This window comes from Choristoneura fumiferana, chromosome 8, assembly GCF_025370935.1.
Source record: "Choristoneura fumiferana chromosome 8, NRCan_CFum_1, whole genome shotgun sequence".
NCBI classification, from domain to species: Eukaryota; Metazoa; Arthropoda; class Insecta; order Lepidoptera; family Tortricidae; genus Choristoneura; species Choristoneura fumiferana.
This window is the reverse complement of record NC_133479.1, coordinates 13,307,459-13,313,895: the sequence shown is the minus strand read 5'-3', so window position 1 is coordinate 13,313,895 and position 6,437 is coordinate 13,307,459.

Genomic DNA, 6,437 nt, shown 5'->3' with positions numbered 1-6,437 from the left:
CACGAGTCTGCGATAGTCGACACACAGACTTTAAGCCACGACAAGGCACGTGGAAGCTCCAAGTTCTTTTAATTGGTGCAATCCCTCGCGTTCAACAGATAAATTACGGAACAATTTCAAACTGCTACAACTAAAACAATAGTGTTCTATGTGATACGTGGTCTGAATATCGAATTTGTCGTAAACATAAAAAATAAGATTGGAAAAACACAATTACAATTCAAAATCAAATATATTTTCAATTGGAAAAACACAATTACAATTCAAAATCAAATATATTTTCACCTCAGCACCTCAAACAGGCAGGTTTTGCTATGAGAAATCAAAATGCAAAATGCAAAATGTGATTTTGCTCACTCCGTGAGACAAAGTAACTTTTTTTTTTTTAATGCTGAGTACAGTGTTGCGTCTACTCACTAAATTCCAAATATTTGAACTTTACTTTGATCTGTCATTTCACTTCAACACGAAAAAAGCGAGAGATAGGATCAAATGTGTTGATTACAATCTTAAATTAAATTTATGTTATTAAAAATATATCGATACCTAATAAATTACATGAAAACGAAATATTTCCAAAATGTAAATTTTCCCGATCTTTTGACAAAGTATGCAACCTCGTTGCACGAAAACCGCTTCTCTTGTTTTTTTTTTTTTATAAAAGAATTCCGTATACTGCCACTACAGTTGGATTAAATATTTGTTAAATTGAATGAATTTGTAACAAATCTGTAATAGAAATCTTAATAAAATCATATTTAAAGGTTTAATAACAGTTATAATAAATTATACGTTTATTGTTCAACCTTTTAAATGACCCCAAGATGAGGCTTTTTGCAGTATTAAAAAATAAGTATGACATATTTTACAAATTTTTAGGGTTTTAAGTGTGATTATTATATTTGTTTCTTAATAATCGGATTATATTTAAAAAAATATTTTTTTTTTGTAAACAGGTAGGTATAATATGTGGTTTTATTCTTATGTAACATTTAAATTATGTTCTCGCTGCTTAGGTGAAAAATTGACAAACGAAAACCAAAGATTTTTTGCATCTCGTGTGTTTGAATCCCTTGCTGCTCTCAGGATTCTAACCTAGAATCCTTCGCTTAGTCGGGATCCAAAATCAACACTCGCAACAAAAAACAACTTTGCTCTCTTGTTGCACAAATAACTATTATTTGCATTGAACGGGTTAACATCAAGGTCTTATAATATATATTTATAGCGCCATTCAGCCATTTCTGGCGTACAAAATATGAAGCATTTCAATTATGTAAATTGTTTTCCTTGTAAAACTATGTCAATAAAGTTATAATATTCATTTATTAATGTCAAAAAAATCATTTCTAGAATAATAAATGGAAATAAAAAACACACTAATCTTAAATCTGACGTTCTTTTTAAGATATTAATTTAAGATCACGTACATAACCATATAATGGTCAGCATAATACATCATATTTTATTTTTTCCGTATATTTTAGTTAAACGTTTGCGTGCTTATGTGCTTATAGCTCTATAACAAATGTATAAATAGGTATAGCCGGACAAAAAATCCCTTTATATCAAATGCATTGTGTTAAAAAATATACCGTTAAACGGGGTGAGAAGGCATTGCGGGGACAGTAGGGATAGAACTAATAGGTATTTTGTATTTTCTCTTGCTACTTAGAATTTATTGTTTGGAGAGACGGATTGACGTGATTTTTGGCACAGGTAGAGATAGTTTATGGGTCAGAGAGTGACATTGGCTATTTCTTATCCCGGAAAAATGCAAAGTTCCCGAGGGAACAGCGCGCAATAACCGAATTCCACGCGGACGAAGCCGCGAGCAAAAGCTAGTTGAAATATAAATTATAATAAATAAATTGAAATAAAATGCAGTCACTTTTTTTAACATCAGGATCATAAGTTTCCCTCTGTTACAAATTCAATTTGTTAGGTTACAAAATGCTTATTGCAATGCAAATTAAAATAAATGAATATGGTCACATTTTTATCTACGTGTATTCCCGCAATACGGAATAATATTATCTACTAGCTTTCGTCCGCGTGGAATTCGGTTATCGTGCGCTGTTCCCTCGGGAAATGTGCATTTTTCCGGGATAAAAAGTAGCATATGTCACTGTCTGGCACATAAACTATCTCTATGCCAATAAGAAAAATATAATTAAAAAAATCAAAAACCCGACTGCAAAAGTGAACTGAAAAAATCGAAACAAGACAAAAAAAATATAAATATCAAAAGCTAACAATTGAATGAAAGAAATCGATATAAGACCAAACAGCTAGTTAGCTTTGATATTTCTATTTTTTTTGTCTTGTTTCGATTTTTTCAGTTCACTTTTGCAGTCGGGTTTTGTTTTTTTTATTGTATTTTTCTTATTTACGTCTTTTCAGTTAAATTATTTACTAGTATTTTAAACAGTTTCCTTTTTCATGAAAAATTATCAACGACTCGATATTCAACTAACGAAATAAATGTGTCCGTTCGTCACGAATTCCTGATAGCTATAGAACGAGGCCTAAATTATAAGCTGGGCGATTATTCGAGCGTTTCAACCGCCTCATTATCCTGATCACACTTTTTACGAATTGGCTGTAAAAAAAATATCAGAATGTCGACCATTTTTTTGAATAACGCCCAGCTATTTATTAGTCCAAACGGGTACGACGTATCCGAATATTACAACCCATCATTGTAACTACAACTGAAGTGTATATACCTAGGTTCGTCGAATAAAAAATATTGATTTATTGATTGATGATGTAACAGCGTCGCCCTGACGGTAGAGGGAGTGCTCGGCGACAGTCGGTACAACCGCTTCCAGTTAATTTGTAGTTTGGGGTCTGGGTCGTCGGCGAGTGCTAGTAGAACGATCATAGAGAAAACTTAAGAGGCTGATAGGCCTATAATTGGAGATTGGCACGAGGTTTACAGAGTTTGTGGTTGCCGATCACTTCTGCTGTTTTCCAAACAGAAGGAAAATGGGACTTCGATAAGCCTGGGATTAGTCCCAGGCATTCACATTTTCAAATTATCGCATTGCCAGGCATTCACATTCCCAGGCATTTATATTCCTAAATTATCACATTCCCAGGCATTCACATTTCTAAATTATCTTATTCCCAGGCATTCACATTTCTAAATTATCACATTCCCAGGTTTTCACATTCCTAGGATTCACATTCTTTAAAATATCACATTTCCAAGTTTTCACATTCCCAGTTATTATCATTCTTTAATTAAATTATCACATTCTTACATACCATTCCTAAATTATAATATTTTCAGGTATTTACATCACAATAATTTTTTTTAGAAGTACCTATTCTTCATACCTACCTACTTATTCAATTCAAGATCTTTAATTAGTATAGTAATAAGTTATACAGAGTGGAAAAAATCTATGGGATATTTTGCCTCAAGGAGGCATGATAATTAGAAATGAAAATCTTTACAACCACTGTGCATACGACCACTAGAGTGTGGTTAATGAATGATGAATCAGAAAAACCGCGGCAAATTAAAAAAAAATGCAGATGGTATCACCAGGTATCACCATAGAATAAGTAAAAATATAATACCAGTGGTGAGATTATGAGGAATTGGGTTTGTAAAGAGCTCAAACTAAGTGCCTGCCTGGGTGATAAGCTGGAAATTTAAAGAATTAGGTCTGTGAAAAGTTGGGACTGTTAAGAATTAGAACTGTTAAGAACTGGGATCGTGAAGAATTGGATCTGTGAAAAGTTGGCATTGTGAAGAATTGGGACTGTTAAGAACTGGGATCGTGAAGAATTTGGAATGTTAAGGACTAGGATTGTGAATAAATGGGTTTTTGAAAAGTTGGCATTGTGAAGAATTGGGACTGTTAAGAACTGGGATCGTGAAAAATTGGATCTGTGAAAAGTTGGCATTGTGAAGAATTGGGACTGTTAAGAACTGGGATCGTGAAGAATTGGATCTGTGAAAAGTAAGGATTGTGAAGTACTGGGCCTAATATTTTTGCGGGATTGATACCCTGATTACTTCAACATCCACATATTCGATATGGGCTTTATCCATAAATATATTGCTTGTGGTACATTGAGACTAGTAGGTTAGCTAAGAATTCTGCCTTTTCCTCTTCATCGAACGCTAGACCAGGGTTATCAGGACGGTTCAGCGGGAGCATGGTGGAGAAAGTGTCGGATTTTAGGATGCTGCATGGGCAGCCTGCGTCACCACTTTTGATTTATTTATTTACCTAATTGTTTAGTAAATCACATTGTTCTGTTTTGCATATAGGTAGATAGGTAACATTATTATACAAAAACCGGCCAAGGGCGTATCGGACACGTTCAGGATAGGGTTCCGCAGCCGTCAAAATCAAACTATCCGCACCTATTACATAAGTAATATTTTTATGGATTTTGAATTTTGTACGTCATTTTCAAAGTGAGTATATTTTACAAGTTAGGGTGCTATTTACTGTTAAACTACCTACTAAGAATCTTGAAAACTTAGCCGTAATAGTTTTATTTGTTCATTTGATAATTTTACTATCATAGATTTCAACAAAAAAATGTTCTTCAAAGTTGTATATTTTGAAGAGGAATCACTGTATCGAAAATTCATCTTCACAACCCTGTAATGGTTTTAAAAGACCTATCCAACAATATCCCACACTATGGGGTTGGATGAGAAAAAAAAACACCCCCACTTTACGTCTATGGGAGGTACATACTTACCCCAAAAAAATTTTTTTTTTAATTTTGGTTGAACCATTTTGTCGACATAGTTTACATATAGTATATTCGTGCAAAATTACAGCTTTCTAGCATTGAAAGTCTCTGAGCAAAGCCGCGGACGGACAGACAGACAGACAGACAAACTATAAGGGTTCCGTTTTTGCCATTTTTGCTCCGGAACCCTAAAAAATCTCAGAGACTTAAAAAAGTGTAGGTAGGTATGCTAAATTTAAATTCATAATTTTGTAAAGCATAATTTACTAGTAAGTCCTTAACCTAAATATAAAACCTAAATATAAAATTTAAAACTAATAAAATAACATTTTCTGTCTACAGAATGGTAGGTAGGATAGTGTTAGAACTTATCCAGATTATAGGTAAAGTAAGGTTAGTATTTAATTATCTATTTTGTGGTATTAAATCGGGTCCGAAGAGCTCAATAAAGTAGAAAACCGGCCAAGAGCGTATCGGACACGCCCAGGATAGGGTTCCGTAGCAATTACGAAAGAATCTTCCAAGTTTAGGTATACTTATTTTATTTATACCTTAGGCTACTATTTACTCTTAACACGTTTGCCGGCGGTAAAGGGCATAAAATACGAACCACGTGACAGTACGGCTAACGAAGTATTTATTCGAGATTGCCTATAAGTAAGTACGGTGCTTCCCGAGCCAAACTGTTAGAGTAGCAATAAAGTCTATGGTCTTTTAAGTTTTGTTATGTCAGTGTTGTGTTTTGTCTCGAATAAAAAGATGGCTACCTAATAGTGCATGTTTTTCCTTCGTATCTCAGTAAAGCAGCTTAACTGTGCTAAACCCTGTTTTACTCAAGAATATCATCACAAACCCATAGCACTGATACGTGGCAATTTTTTGCTGTCATGTGATGTACAACAACTGTTGCACTACTGCCGAAACAACGTGTAATAACAAGCTCGAGGACTGCTATAGCCGTAGTTTCATTTTGTATGAAACCTATACTTTCTTCTTTTTTTCTGTTCCAAACAACATAAGATAATAACATAAAAGCAATTTTAAAAGTTTGCCAGTTTTATTCCCTTCAGATTCCGGGCTTATCCGTGCGCCATATTTCAATATAGCTTTTACTTTACAGTCATAAAATGGTTTTGCGATAGTTAAGTCGGCACAAGCGACCACGGAGGCGCAAGGGTCATCTTTTATACATTGTCCTACCACATAAAATTATTTTATAGCCCAGCTATCATCCCAGCCTCTTTTGTTTTATCAAAAATGTATTAAAGGTATTTTTACATCATCTTCGGGACCGAAAAACCGAATACAAGCCACTTATAGTGGTTTTAGTGATTTCAGTTTTTTTTTAGGTTTCCGGAGGCAAAATGGCAAAAACGGAACCCTTATAGTTTCGCCATGTCTGTTTGTCTGTCTCTCTGTCTGTCCGTCCGTCCGCGGCTTTGCTCAGGGACTCTGAGCACATATTTAAGCACGCGAACCTTTAAACTAAAATTATACGGTAAAATTAAAAATATTATCATGTTGACCATCACTAAAATATGATACAACAGGTCTTATCGTCTTGAGTGACCACTAGCAGCCCATACATTGACAGTTTGTACTAAGAGCAAATGATGATTTATGTTTCTTATGTAATACTAACCATTTTATGGACAATGTCTGAAATAAAATATTTGAATTGAATTGAATTGAAAAAATGAGAAAAAAGT